This window comes from Lolium perenne, chromosome 1 (assembly GCF_019359855.2).
Source record: "Lolium perenne isolate Kyuss_39 chromosome 1, Kyuss_2.0, whole genome shotgun sequence".
In the NCBI taxonomy this organism is placed as follows: domain Eukaryota; kingdom Viridiplantae; phylum Streptophyta; class Magnoliopsida; order Poales; family Poaceae; genus Lolium; species Lolium perenne.
In genome coordinates, this window is record NC_067244.2 from 192,448,311 (window position 1) to 192,464,538 (window position 16,228).

The window sequence follows — 16,228 nt, forward strand, 5'->3', positions numbered from 1 at the left end:
ACACATAATCCGAAACATAAAACATAGAGGCGACACGCCTAGACGACGCAACCCGCGAACTAGAACTAGACTAGATCCAACAACTCCGCATATGGTGGCCCCCTGTACACATATATTCATATAGTGGATTGCTAGCAGGACGTAGCGATCCTCCACCGCGGGGACGTGAACCTGGGTACGTCATGTACCGTCTCGCTCCCGGAACTTCCATCGTCGCCTTTCTCTAAAACTCAAGCCCTTCATGGTGGGCATTGCCGAGGTACCGCCTCGTCATCGCCGATGGCATTCGTCTGCGCGAGCACGGCCTCCTCCTCGTCGCAGTCGTGGACGTAATCGCCCGCCGAGAAGGTGGGTGACCACGCGGGGACGAGGTCGTCGTCGTCGCTGCTGTCGGTGATGGGGAGCCGCGGTGCACGACTTGAGCCGCCGGACAAGGACCCCTAGTCTAGGGATTGGGACACGGTGACCGTCGGTGCGCCACCCAACTCCCAGTAGTACTCATCATCTTCGCCATCGATAAGGATGATGCCCCCCGGCGGCGACGCGTTGTTACGGTTGGACACGCTGGAGGGCGCCTGGGACTCCGGCCAGGGCGACCACTGCACCCTTTCCCAGGCTGAGTACGGGTCAGGAGGGCTCGCCAGACTGCGCAGGCGTGCCAGCCACGTCGCCTCCTTCTGCCGCTGCTCCACCGCAGCGGCCTGCAGCTCCGCCTCGTGCCGGAGCGCGGCTTGGCGCGTGGCCTCCTCCTTCCGTCGCGCTATGGCAAGGAACGCCCACGCGTCGGGCATCCTCCTTGGCCTTCCTGGCCTCCACCTCGAGCGTGGAGATGCGGCCATTTGGCCAGCTCCTCGAGGTCGTTAACCTTGCGGGACGCCGCGAGCGCGGCCTGCAGCTCGGGGTCATCGTCCTCCTCAGGCTGGGCCTGTGGCGCTGGCACTGGCGCCGCCTGCGGTGGAGTAGCCGCGGGCTCGTCGATGTAGAAGCCACCAGGGCGGCGGCCGGCCCTCCTAGCCGGCGTGCGCGGCTGCGCGTGCGACTTCGCGCAAGGCCTCGCCTTCGCGGAGGTGCAGCAGGTGCGCCGGCGCGCATCATGCTCCACCTCGAACCACAAGTCCAAGTAGGGACTCGTGTCGCTGTAGGCGGGGTCCTCCCGGAGGTCCACCGGCAGCCGCACGCGCCGCCTTTGGATCTCCGCCAGGCGTGCGCGGCCGTTGGCTGGGATCGGCGACACCGGAACCCGATCTGGGCTCAGGTGCCAGCCGTGGGGAGGTGCACGTCGCCCCACGACATTGGGGCGCTGTCCTCCCAGAAGATCTGTGCCACCACTATGGTGACGTAGATCCGGTCGCGTATAGCCGGCGGCGGCCCCATGTTGAAAGCCGCCGGCACGGCTCGCCGGCTGCTGCCGGCCTCGTGGTCGTTGGCGGATGGCTCGAACTCACGCTTCTGGGCCATGGCGGCGTGGAAGCTCGAGCTCGTGCGGGCGGGGTGGAGTGGGGGAGTGGGGACTGGATAGGGACAGTCCCCCTCCCCAGTCCACATTTAATAGGACTCCCAATTGCCGACAGGTGGGCCTGGGAGGCAAGCACGGGGATGCGCCGGATGGCGCGTGCCATCCGCGATCACGCAAACCTGACCCAGATTTAGGTCGGGTTTAGGTCATCCCGAATACCGCGATCATCCGTATTTGCGATATGTGGTCACGTTGGACCGCACGTTTGTCTGCCGAGACTCATTTAGACGTGCGGACGCGGGATGGATCACTGCGTTGGAGATGCCCTTATCCGATCCAGATTTTTCACATCATCAGAAAGCCTTAATGTAAGCGTGCCGTACGATGGAAGGAGAATGCACGGCGTGCGATCGGTCCGATACTTCGCATTCGATTGCGATGTATAGTGTTTACCTTTATTGTCCCTCAAAAGTTACATACTCCATACTCCATGGATTCCAAATGGGTGTGCCGACATGAGTAATACAAAATTGATTACACGCGAAATCACTTACTCTATGGAGACGATAGCATGTTATTGGTTTCTGAAAGTGTACCTTTTTTTTCATAATAGAATAAATTAATATCAAAAATACCAATTATATCCAGTTTCTGCAACAACGCAACACTCTAATGATAGTACGGATGCACACAGTCAAAAAAAACTAAAAAATAAAAGTCCCGTTACACTATCTTGGGCCTAGAAACAACAATACATCCACCACCAAGACAACATCTGAAATACAGACTGCAAAAGTGACGTCTCCAAGAAGGGAAAAGTGCATCAGCGCTATCGTTGCTCGATCAAAGATCTTAGGTTTTGAGCCTGAAGATAGTCCTGCTCTCAAAACAATGCTTCCAACAAGGTTATTGCTATGCACAATCAGTTAAGGCTAGACCTTGGGTTTTCACCCTGAAAGGTAGGACTCTGAACTTCCCATATGTTGTCGCCCTCACTCTCATACCACTGTTGCGAATCCCGGAACACCAAGAAAGTTCCTCAACATCGCGGAGACTTGAACCTTCTTTAGCTAATCCTCCAAATCCACCTTCATGATATTCTCTGCTTCTGACTTCACCATGGACCAAAAGTCTCTTGATGTCAACACAGAATAGAGTTTCGTGCCACTCCCTCCGAAACCAAACGGTCGGAATAAAAGCATGGGTGTGGGCGATCAAATATCACCCGTTCATGTGAACTCCAAGCAAAAGATGCACTGTTCCATTCGATGTCGGAGCCTTCCGGAACTCATCACTCCGGCTACTCTTCATCTTCGCGAAAGAAGAACCCTAGGACCACCACCATGAAAGCCGAAACCGCCGAACCCCGCGCCGCCATGGTTGGGAACCGCGGTCCATCTTCCTCCTCCAACCCACTCGGTGGAGGTCACCAGCCGTCGGGATAATGGTTACGCATGCCCACGATGCGGAAACAGCCGGCTGCTGCCCGCTAGGAAAGCCTGGCCGAGCCTTATTGCCGCCGCCTTGCGACCGTTTACATTGCCACCACCACCCGATCCCGCTGCCGCCCTTTATCCCTGCCGAGTTTCGCCACACCACCGCATCCCCCGTCATGATCTAGGTGAAGTAGCCGAAGGCCACCTGTTGTGGGTATACTTTATGGGTATATCAACGACATGGTCTAGATCCGGCAAGCCCGGGTGGCCCATAGATGGTGATGGTGGCATATGGCCCATCGGGCGGCCCAGTTGATGTTCATAGAAGATGGATGAAGTCCGGCCCAGGAATAGGAGCCGGATCTCAACCGACCTTGCAGGGAGTCGGATCCATGACGGCCCATGAAGTATCCGGATACCAATACGGCACCTAAGGAAAGGTGGATCATTGACGTGCATGTCAATGTAATATTCCGTAGTTAGGCATCTTGTATTCCGGCTAGGACTCTCCGTGTAAACCCTAGATCCGGGCGCATTTATAAGCCGGATCCTGGGGGCCCTAGGGGCACAACCACAACTCATCGTAACAACGTGAAAGCTCCCAGATAATTCCAGACAAGCAGCAGTAGGCCCTGTCATCGTGCAGCTGTTCTGAAGCCGGGTAAAACGCGTACCACCGTCCCGAGGACTCTCCGCCCGATGGCCCCTACTTCTTCTTCCCCTCGGGAGGATCCCTCCTCCGAGGCACCGTCGAATAGGCAACGACAGTTGGCGCCCACCGTGGGGCAAGCGGCGTCTAGAGGTCGGAACCGGGAGGGTTCCGCCATGGGAAGCTACGACGAATCCATCGCTGTGGGGCGCGTCCTTTACGCCGGGAACTTTCCGATCGTCCCTCAGGACGAGTGCTGGATTCTGGCTAAAACCGACCCCATCAAGCTCTCCATCGTCCCGATAGGCGGCATTCACATCTTCATCGGCGAAACCGTCGATTCTGACGGAAACACCCTGATAAGTCACGCTGACGCGACCGCCGCTGAGCAGGACGCTGTCGCGAAGATCCGATCTGAGACGTAGGAATTTTCTAAGGAAGATCCCGCCTTACATTTGGAAATTTCAAAACCCACCCAATCCGCCCCTAAGCAGGAAACTACGGTGGAAGACCAATGCAGATCCGCCAGGGTCTCTCAGGTGTTAGAGAAGCAAAGGTGGCACTTCGTGCACTTCCTCGCACATACCGCAGGAACCGCCCCTCCTCAGAAAGGAACCAGACCTATGCAAGTTGAAGCTACCGGAGACAACGACGCCCCGAATCAGCAAGAGGTTGCCGGAGACAGCGACGCTCCGGATCAGCAAGAGGATGCCGGAGATAAAGAGGAGTCAATCTTGTGCACCCTAAGCCCAACCTCAGACGATGCTACCACCTTGGATACAGAGGAGTACAATCACCTTACGAATGAGCTGGAAGGTGACGAGGAAGCTGAAGCAGAATTCGCTCCGCCTAAGCAGGTCCTTACAACCATAAGTGGGCTGGAGCAAGAAACTGACGAAGAAATGACCCCGACCGACGTCAGACTCCCAGGCCTGTCCAATTCGGAGACTCCGCCTTCGCGTCGCCGTTATCGCGTCATGTCGGATTCCGGAGAAGGGCGTATCTCCGAGCACAGGGAAAACATGTCCGCAGAAGAGCTCGTCGAACAGGCAGGCTGGGGCGCTATCGCGCACTCGGAAATCCTCAACAAACCAATAGCTCCTGATGAAGTCGCAGACCCCGAAGCTCTAGAAGCAAAAAGGAAGGAAATGCAAGCCACAACCAACGTATTTGCCAACACCGCAGTAGCAATGCTGGAGGAAAGGCAAGAGGCAGAAGAAGTGATGGAAAGTTTCCTCAAAAGAGAGCGCAAAGCCGTAGAATACTTGGAAGAGGCCATGAAACTCCGAGCACGATGGGAAACCATCATAGAGGATGCTGGCAAGGAAGCAGATAGGATCCGTCGGGAAGCCATCGTCCCCCGTAAGATCAACTTTGTGACCCCCACAAACCAGCAGCCGCTCGCAACTCCAAAGGACAATATGAAAAAAGCTGCGGAGATCCTGGCAAAAAAAGATGACGAAATCGACATCGCTCACCTCCGCACACTTGTGGCTTCAGCAATGAAGCAACAGAGTAAGGCAGACACTTGGCGCAGGTTGGAATCTAACCCGGAACTATGTGTATCCACCGCGGAGAAGGATGCCTCTGGAGGGCAGCATCGTGATGATGAATCGCGCACCGGATCCACGGAGCGCAGAAGGAGAACCAGAGAACATCCAAATCTGATCCCTGTACCCTCGAAAACACCTCTGACGGACCCAAAGAAGGGAAAGGATCTGATGTACACTGGTAGGGACAAATACCGAAACCCATCACCTCCGCCGCGGAACCCGAGTCCTCCTCCACCACCTCGTCGTCGTAGTCCAGTCGGAAACACCAGACCCCATGGACCTGGTGGAATCATTATCCACGGCAACATGGTACCTCAGAGGAATCGGAACACGGAGCGCACGCCGGAACCTCGTCGGAGCTGGAACGAAGAACGCAAGCCTGAATACCGCAGAAGCCGGAACGAGGGAGGCGACCGCCATCATGGATAAGGTGGCCATCGAAGCCGGAGTTAGCAACAAGAAGGGCGTGGAGAATCTGAAGGCGGAAGCAAAAGTTCCCATAGACCCCCTTGCAGATCTCCCTCCCCACCACCCAGTGGAGGAGGTGGAGGCGGAGGTGGAGGCCAGAGATCTCGTTCCCGTTCAAAATCTCCCTGCAACGGCCCACGTGACACAAGGGAACGTCTCAATGAATACATATCTGAATACATTAGCCCAAAATGCTTTGGCAGGTCGATCCGAGAGGAGCCCACGCCAAAAGGCTTGAAGCTTAAGCTACCCGGAAATCTGAAGCACTATGATGGTAGCGAAAGGCCCGATACCTGGATGGAAGACTACTTCAATGCAGTCAGCTTTGCCGGAGGGAACCAGAAAATAGCCTGCCGCATGCTTCAGTTGTACCTTATTGGTCCAGCTCGTACCTGCCTCAGTGACCTCCCGGAAAATTCCATCTTTTGCTGGTTCGACCTTAAGATCGCCTTCGAGAAACACTTCAGGGCACCTACAAGAGACCTGCCAGAACAAGCGACCTGCAAGCATGTATCCAGAAAAAGGTGAAACTTCACGGAATTTCCTCACTCGATGGTTAGCAACCAGGAACGAGTGCGAGAACGTGGATAACCGCACAACTATGCACGCCTTCATAGGTGGTTTGCAGAGAGGAGGACTGCTCCGGCATAAACTTACTTGCCTGATCAACGAGAACAATCTGACCTTGGACGACATGATTGGCATTGCAAGTACTCACACCACCGCTGATGACGACGCTGGTGGAGAACTTACATCAACAACCATACCCCTGCACCAGCAAAAGAAAAATCATGATAACGGTGGCGGCAGCAACAGTAACAAGCGGAAGAATCCCCACGATGACCAGAAGAGCGGCGGATCCGACATGGTTGCCATGGCGTTCCAACGCGGAGGTCAAGGAGGCGGAAGAGGCCGCTGACGTGGAGGCGGACGTGGAGGCGGAGCCGGCAGGGGCCAGCAGCGCGCTGACGAGGTCACAGCTGCTGGGTTCCGCGCTCCCCAAACTTATCAAGAGTATAGGGACATGCCATGCCTGACCCATATGGATCCGGCTACTGGCAAGTCCTCCTACACTAACCGCAACTGCAAGTGGGTCAATGGCCTAAAGGTCGACCAGGAAGCAGGATACAAGCGCGCGCGGAAACACCGCCCACACGACAAAGGAGGCAAGGGCAAGAACAAGGAAAACGATGAGGACAGTTCTGAGGTGATGGATGAGGATGACGCTTCGCCGGATCCCAAAGAGGGTTCCGCAGCTAATAAGTCCAACCCATTCGTCAAAAAGAGTGACGGAGCGTACCACACCTTCCTCGGAACTCCAACGGTCAAAGCGAACAAGTCAGCTCTCCGGATCCTGAACGCCACGCTTCCGGCTGTGCTGCAATACGTTAAGTGGTCGGGAAGCACGTGCTCCTTCGACAGGACGGATCATCCCAAAAGAGTGCTATGCTTTGGTTATGAGTCCCCGCATCGACGGGTTTGACTTCTCCAAATGCCTCATGGATGGCGGGGCCAGCCTGAACATCATGTACCTGGAGACTCTGGAGAAGATGCAACTTACCAAGGAACAGCTCAAGAACAGCACCACTGTCGTGGTATCGTCACGGCATATGCCATAGGATGGCTAAAGAAGGTGGTTCCTGCCGGGTCTACGGTGGTATCCGGATGCGGGTATGGGCACGAGCGACACGGCGACGTACCCAGGTTCGAGGCCCTCCGGTGGAGGTAACACCTCTACTCCTGCTATGAGTGTATATGATGTATCACAGTACAATGGTGCTCCTAGAGCTATGTCCGGCTGCTCCTGGGAGGCTAAGGAGGAAGATGATCTCTCTCTCAGGGCAGCACTAAGACTAGAAAGACTAAGGAATGATCGATCCCCTGCACGAGAGGGGGTAGTGCAGCTTATATAGGTGCTGGCACTTTACATAGAAGTCCCTAGAACCTAGTGGCCGGCTTGGCCGGCTTCGGCTTCCGCTCCTTCCCGAGGCGTTGACGTCAGGAGCCGTTGAGGCCTCATGGCCTATCCCATCCGCCTGCGGAGTTAGCGGTATGGAGAGGAGGAGTCCCTGTCTACATCATGCCCTGTAGCCGTACGGAGCGGCGTCAGCCATGCTGGCCTGTCGAGTGAGGGGCACTATTGCTTCATAGTGCCCCTTACTTTACGGGAGATGAGGTCAGCGTGGACCTTTGAACCCGGATCACCTACCCAGTTCCTTCTCCTGCAAGACTCGCCAGCCTCGAGTCTGTCAGGGTGTCAGAACCCAGTCGGATATGGCTTGTAGAAGCCGGCCCAGCCATAGCGCAGGCGGCCGTTGCCAGGCCGACTAAGACTTGGAGCCAGCCGGCTCCCAAGGCAGCCGGCCACGGCTCCAGCCGGCTGCTCCTCAACCGGCCTTTGCCGCGGGCCAGCCGGCCTTGAGCCAGCTGCTCCTCGTCTATTTCCCTACCCGGGGTCTTCCCCCCGACATTAGCCCCCGAAGCTGGCAAGGCCCTGCGTTAAGAAGGACCTAGGCAGGTTTTCCAAGTTGTTAGATTATCTTCCGGATCTGTTTGATGGCACTCGGAGGGGCCGACTGAGAATTTTCATTCAGCCGACTGCGCCCTCATCCGGCTCGCTCCATCCGGCTGCCTCCAGCCGAACGCCACTTTTCTTCTGCGATCTTATTCTTTACAAGTGTTGGAGACGTCTCCGCCTTGCTGGGAGAGTTTGGGGCCGGATTGGAGAAATTGTCCGGCTCCGCCTTGGGTGCGCCGGGGTTTCCGCCACCTCGGGCTCTGCGCCCGACTTGACCGGTCTGACGGCTAGCTCCTGCTGCCGCTTTGTCTGGTCAAATCAATGTTCCCTCCGGATCGTGTGCAGCCGTGGGCGGCGTGGTGTGGCCGTTTCTGGTAACTGCAGCGGTAGTGGGGGAAGTTATGGCGCAATGAATCTGGAGACGTGGCCCACGATCGCCACTTGGCCGCTAACCGCGCGCTGCAGGGGGCTATAAATGCCACGGGGCGGTACTGAGGCGGCCATCGCCCCTTTCTTCTTCCTCGCGCCCAAGCTTCATCTCTCTCTCTCGCTCGAGCTCCTCGTCGTTCCCGGCGGATTTCTTCGGTGTTTCTCTGGCGAACTTCGGTGAGGAGCTGCGGCCACGATCCTCCGCCGATCCGCAGCCGCCGCGCCGTCAAACCGCCGCCATGGGCCCCCGTGCATCCACGGTACGCTCGTCGCCACCACGCTCCCCTCCGGCGAGGAGCGGTTCTTCTTCACCTTTCACGCTTTCGGTTTCTTGGAGTTCTTCCTCCTCTTCTTCGACGACGGCGATGGCGCCTCCCAGCGGCTCGTGGGAAGGCTCCTACATAACGGACGACGACGTCGCCTGCCTCATTCGCCTCCGCTGGATCCCGCCGCAGGTGGCTACGCGGGCTCCGGGGAAGGAAATCGAGCCGGACCCGCAGCCCGGCGAGCGCGTCGTCTTCGGGGCGCACTTCGACCGCGGGCTCGGGCTGCCGGCTTCGCCCTTCTTCCGGCGGTTCCTAGACTACTTCGGCCTGCAGCCGCATCATCTGCCAGCCAACGCCTTCGTGCAGCTGACCTGCTTCGTGGCCTTCATTGAGGGCTATGCCGGCTTGTGGCCGGACGTTGAGTTCTGGTGCCGGCTCTTCTACCTCAAGGCCCAGACGGCAGACGGCCAGCTGCGAGCCTGCGGGGCCACCTCGCTCTACTCCCGCATCAGCACGTCCTTCCCAAAGATCCCCACGGTCGACTCCGTGAAGAAATGGCAGCAGTCGTTCTTCTACGTGAGCAACGTGAACCCGGCGTTCGACTGGATGAACTTGCCGGAGTATGACCCGGCGCCTCCGGTTGCCCGCAAGAACTGGGGCGCCAACTTCAAGTCGGCGGATCCGGAGGCGGAGGTGAACGCTCTCTGGCGCTACCTGCAGGACTGCGTCACCGTCGAGCGGCTGTGCGCGGCCGACCTCCTCTGCTGCTACGCCGCCCGCCGGGTGCTGCCTCTCCAGGCGCGCGCCCACAAGATCTGCCACATGTCCGGCCGGCTTGATCCGACCCGGACGTCCACGCAGGAGCTCACCAAGGCCCAGATCGCCAGGCGGGTCAACCACATCTCCCAGGCGAAACTGCCGGAGAACTGGAACTGGGGGCTGGAGCCTTACAACCGGCGTGAATTGCCGCCTCAGGTGAGTCTTTTTCAGTTGGCCGAGTTCCGGCATGCGGCTACGAGGCCGACTTTGACTTATTGTTGTTCCAGGAAGCAAGCCGCCGAGACTGAAGTCCGCCTGGCGCAGCTGGAGGCGGCCGAGAAGGTTAGTGCAAACTGCGTTTTTAACTTTGGTATTGTCCTGGTATCCCTCCGAGGCATGGGCTGGCTGCTTGGAGCTGGTCCGGGTTTCGTTTAAATACTCATCTTTTTTTTCAGGCGGTGTCGGACAGGCGGACCGCCTTGTACAACCGAGTCGTGGTCAGCTACCACAAGGCCAAGAACGAGCTGGCCAGCATGGCCCGCGAGCTGGAGGCCGCCAAAGGTATGGTTTCTTCTTTTGACTTGTTGTCTTTTGCTTTTTGGTTTATCCGGCTGATGGCTTTCGTTTGCAGCCGTCGCCACCCTGGTCCCTCAGCTGGAGGAGGATCTCCGAGTCGCCAGCGAGCAGTGCGCCAAAGCCAAGGAGGCGGGCAAGGCCACAACTACCAAGGCGCATGAGACGAGTGGGGAACTGGCGCGGCTGCGCCGGCTTGAGGCCAACCACGTCACCGAGCTCGAGGCTGTGAAGCAGGTCGGGCGGGATGAGGTGGAGGCCCTCAGCAAGCGGCTGGAGGAGGTGGATCGGCAGCGCCTGGAGCTCCGAAAAGAGGTGACCTCCAAGTCTGAGGAGCTGTCGGCCACCGCCAAGCGGTGGGTGGAGGAGATTAGCGCGCTCGACCGCGGCTTGGCGGGTGAGTCTTTACTTTTTTCTTCCTTTCCTTCTTGCCGGCTTTCGGCTGTCGGCTGTCGACTTAGGTTGGCAGGCGGCGGCTGAAAGTGCTTCAACCTTTGATATCTCCATCTTCAGGCTGGGGGCAGGCGATTCTTGTCGGCTGCCGCCAGGCTTTGCATTAGACTTCGATATCTCCATCTTCAGGCTGGGGGCAGGCGGTTCTTGCCGGCTGCCGCTAGGCTTTGCTTTTAGACTTCGATATCTCCATCTTCAGGCTGGGGGCAGGCGGTTCTTGCTGGCTGCCGCCAGGCTTTGCTTTTAGACTTCGATATCTCCATCTTCAGGCTGGGGGCAGGCGGTTCTTGCTGGCTGCCGCCAGGCTTTGCTTTTAGACTTCGATATCTCCATCTTCAGGCTGGGGGCATGCGGTTCTTGCCGGCTGCCGCCAGGCTTTGCTTTTAGACTTCGAAAATTTGCACTTTTCTACCCTTTCCCCGGCTTGCGGCTGATACAGTTGGCAGGCATCTGCCGGCTGCTGTCAGCCGGATCTTCAGGTTTTTAACTTGCTTTTTATTTTTGCAGCGGCTTTCCCGGAGGCGCAGGAGGCGGCGTTATCTGCAGCCGGCAGGGCGCAGGATGCCAGGCGGCAGGCCACCGGTGAGCAGAGCTCCGCCTGCTTTTCCGTGGATGACTACCTGGCGTCCATGGCCGCCCGCGTGGGCCCGATTACCACGCTGGGTTGGGAGCTCAGGAAGGCGGCCGAGGAGCTGTTTCGGCTGCTCTGGCCGACGGAGACGCTGCCGGGCGAGCTCGCCAATCTTATCAAGTGGCTGGAGACGGCGCCTGACCGCTTCCTCGACTGGAAGGACTCGGTCGCGCGCGCCGGGGCTGACATGGCGTTGTCTTTTGTGCTATCTTGGTACAACGAGGTCAGCCTCGAGCAGCTGGAGTACCGGCGAGCCGACGTGGAGAGCAAGTTTCCTGCTGCGAACAAAACTGCTCGGCTTGCTCGCGCCTGCGCCATCGCCGACTTCGTTGACCAGCGCATCTTCATCCGTGACCCTCGTCCGCCTCCGGAGGACTCGGATGAGGAGTCCGAAGATGAGGAGATAGAGATGGAGGAGGCGCCGCGTGCGCCCGAGGCGGACCCGGCGGCTGGCTCGTCAAGTGTTCCTCCAGCTGGTCCTGCTCCAGCCGGCGCTTAAATTTGTCTGCATGTAGCTTTGCTTTTTGCAAGACAACTTGTTAAATCCCCGAAATGCCGGGTGCATATGTAAGACAATGTTATTATCCTTTTATTAAGTCACACTTTAATGTGTTTGTTAATCATTTGTGTGCCGACTTGTTTTCTTCCGACTCGCTCGCTTTTTCCCATCCGTCCCACTCTTTGGCTTTGTTCCTGCCGATCGTACATCCAACTTGTGGTCGGTCGCCGGATCAGGAACGTGCCGCTGGGTGAGACCGATAGTATTTCAGCCGAACGAGCCGAGTTCGACAATCCGACACTTTTATGAAAAGTTTGACAAGGTCAATTCGCCTTCACTCTTTCCCTTGGTCATTTTCGCGTGCCGGCTCCTTAAGCATCTACCCCTGCTAGCTGGATAGCCGGGTTGCGGTCTATAACTGGATCGGGAGTCGGCTGTCGGGAAGCCGGTTCACGGTACTAAGCCGGCCGCGTGAGAGGGTGCAAGCCAATCGGAGAAAGCAATAGAGTACGCGAAAAACTTGTTGAAACCGGCGCTCTTGGCGCATGCTCTTTCATTACCATAGATTACAAAAGGAGTTCAAGGGATACATACATTCCTTCTCTCAAGTATAAAATGGACGAAGCAAGCTGACGTTCCAGGGACGTTTAGTCTCCTCGTCAGTTTTGTTCGCTTTGTTTTTCTTAGCCTCTTGGGCATCTATGAGATAGTAGGAATCATTGCCTACCGTCTTGCTCACGATGAAGGGATCCTCCCATGGGGATGATAGTTTATGCTGTCCGGCTGTCCGTTGGATCAGCCGGAGCACTAGGTCTCCTCGGAATGCTAAGGGCTGAACCTTCCGACTGTGATAGCGTCGGAGGCTTTGCTGGTATATGGTGGACCTGGACGCGGCCAGCAGCCGGGCCTCTTCAACCAAGTCGACTCCATCTTCATGAGCTTCTTTGGCTTCAGCTTCTGTGTATAACTTGATCCTTGGTGCGTCGTGCTCGATATCAGTCGGCAGGGCGGCTTCGGCCCCGTATACGAGGAAGAACGGCGTGAAGCCGACAGAGCGGTTTGGCGTGGTGCGCAGGCTCCATAGTACATGGGGCAGCTCTTCAATCCAGCAGCCGGCTGCTCGCTCGAGCGGCTCCACTAGCCGGGGCCGGATGCCGGCCAGGATCAAGCCGTTGGCCTTCTCCACTTGTCCATTGGACTCTGGATGCGCCACAGATGATAGGTCCATTCGGATCCCCATCTCCCCGCAGTAACGTTTGAAGACGCCTTCGGCGAAGTTGCTGCCGTTATCGGTGATGATGTTGTGCGGGTAGTCGTACCTCATGATGATTTCCTTGAGGAATGTGACGGCTGTGGAGCCGTCCAGCTTCTTGATTGGCTTGGTGATACGTCCCAAACGTATCTATAATTTCTTATGTTCCATGCTACTTTTATGATGATACTCACATGTTTTATACACATTATATGTCATATTTATGCATTTTCCGGCACTAACCTATTGACGAGATGCCGAAGAGCCAGTTGCTGTTTTCTGCTGTTTTTGGTTTCAGAAATCCTAGTAAGGAAATATTCTCGGAATTGGACGAAATCAACGCCCAGGGGCCTATTTTTCCACGAAGCTTCCAGAAGACCGGAGGGGAGACGAATTGGGGCCACGGGGCGCCGCCACACTAGGGCGGCGCGGCCTAGAGGGGGCCCGCGCGGCCCTAGCGTGTGGGGCCCCCGTGACTCTCCCGACTCCGCCCTTCCGCCTACTTAAAGCCTCCGTCGCGAAACCCCCAGTACCGAGAGCCACGATACGGAAAACCTTCCAGAGGCGCCGCCGCCACCAATCCCATCTCGGGGGATTCAGGAGATCGCCTCCGGCACCCTGCCGGAGAGGGGAATCATCTCCCGGAGGTCTCGCCATGATCGCCTCCGGATCGATGTGTGAGTAGTTCACCCCTGGACCATGGGTCCATAGCAGTAGCTAGATGGTCGTCTTCTCCTCATTGTGCTATCATGTTAGATCTTGTGAGCTGCCTATCATGATCAAGATTATCTATTTGTAATCCTACATGTTGTGTTTGTTGGGATCCGATGAATATTGAATACTATGTCAAGTTGATTATCAATCTATCATATATGTTATTTATGTTCTTGCATGCTCTCCGTTGCTAGTAGAGGCTCTGGCCAAGTTGATACTTGTGACTCCAAGAGGGAGTATTTATGCTCGATAGTGGTTTCATGCCTCCATTAAATCTGGGACAATGACAGAAAGTTCTAAGGTTGTGGATGTGTTGTTGCCACTAGGGATAAAACATCGATGCTTTGTCTAAGGATATTTGTGTTGATTACATTACGCACCATACTTAATGCAATTGTCTGTTGTTTACAACTTAATACTGGAGGGGGTTCGGATGATAACCTGAAGGTGGACTTTTTAGGCATAGATGCATGCTGGATAGCGGTCTATGTACTTTGTCGTAATGCCCTGATTAAATCTCATAGTACTCATCATGATATATGGATGTGCATTGTTATGCCTTCTTTATTTGTCAATTTCCCAACTGTAATTTGTTCACCCAACATCTGCTATCTTATGGGAGAGACACCACTAGTGAACTGTGGACCCCGGTCCTATTCTTTACATCTGAAATACAATCTACTGCAATTGTTCTTTACTGTTCTTCGCAAACAAACATCATCATCCACACTATACATCTAATCCTTTGTTTACAGCAAGCCGGTGAGATTGACAACCTCACTGTTACGTTGGGGCAAAGTTCTGTGATTGTGTTGTGCAGGTTCCACGTTGGCGCTGGAATCCCTGGTGTTGCGCTGCACTACATTCAGCCACCATCAACCTTCAACGTGCTTCTTGACTCCTACTGGTTCGATTAAACCTTGGTTTCTTACTGAGGGAAACTTGCTACTGTGCGCATCACACCTTCCTCTTGGGGTTCCCAACGGACGTGTCAACTACACGCATCAAGCAAATTTCTGGCGCCGCTGCCGGGGAGATCAAGACACGCTGCAAGGGGAGTCTCCACTTCCAATCTCTTTACTTTGTTTTTGTCTTGCTTTATTTTATTTACTACTTTGTTTGCTGCATTATATCAAAACACAAAAAAAAATTAGTTGCTAGTTTTACTTTATTTACTGTCTTGTTCTCTATATTAAAAACACAAAAAAATTAGTTACTTGCATTTACTTTATTTAGTTTGCTTTATTTACTACTGCTAAAATGGGTACTGTTGAGAATACTAAGTTGTGTGACTTCACTAGCACAAATAATAATGATTTCCTATGCACACCTATTGCTCCACCTGCTACTACAGCAGAATTTTTTGAAATTAAACCTGCTTTACTGAATCTTGTTATGAGAGAGCAATTTTCTAGTGTTAGTTCTGATGATGCTGCTGCCCATCTTAATAATTATGTTGAACTATGTGAAATGCAAAAGTATAAGGATGTAGATGGTGACATTATAAAATTGAAATTGTTTCCTTTCTCCTTAAGAGGAAGAGCTAAAGATTGGTTGCTATCTCTGCCTAGAAATAGTATTGATTCTTGGACTAAATGTAAAGATGCTTTTATTGGTAGATATTATCCTCCCGCTAAAATTATATCTTTGAGAAGTAGCATAATGAATTTCAAGCAATTAGATAATGAACATGTTGCTCAAGCATGGGAGAGAATGAAATCTTTGGTAAAGAATTGCCCAACCCATGGACTAACTACTTGGATGATCATCCAAACCTTTTATGCAGGATTGAATTTTTCTTCGCGGAACCTATTGGATTCAGCTGCTGGAGGTACCTTTATGTCCATCACTTTGGGGGCGGCAACAAAGCTTCTTGATGATATGATGACAAATTACTCTGAATGGCACACGGAAAGAGCTCCACAAGGTAAGAAGGTAAATTCTGTTGAAGAAACCTCCTCCTTGAGTGATAAGATTGATGCTATTATGTCTATGCTTGTGAACGGTAGATCTAATGTTGATCCTAATAATGTTCCTTTAGCTTCATTGGTTGCCCAAGAAGAACATGTTGATGTGAACTTCATTAAAAATAATAATTTCAACAACAATGCTTATAGGAATAATTCTGGTAACAACTATAGGCCATATCCTGCTGTTAATGGTAATAGTTATGGTAATTCTTATGGAAATTCTTACAACAATAATAGTAGTGTACCCCTGGTCTTGAAGCTATGCTTAAAGAATTTGTTAGTACACAAACTGCTTTTAACAAATCTGTTGAGGAAAAGCTCGATAAAATTGATATTCTCGATTCTAAGGTTGATAGACTTGCCTCTGATGTTGATCTTTTAAAATTTAAAGTTATGCCTAATAAGGATATTGATAATAAGATTATTACTACAGCAAAAGCCATCCAAGTTAGAATTAATGAGAATATAAGATTAATGGCTGAATTGCGTGCTACGTGGGATAAAGAAGAAAATGAAAAACTAGCTAAAGAGAACAATGTAGCTAAAGTTTGGACTATTACCACCACTAGTAATGTTAATGATTCACATGTTGCTACACCTCC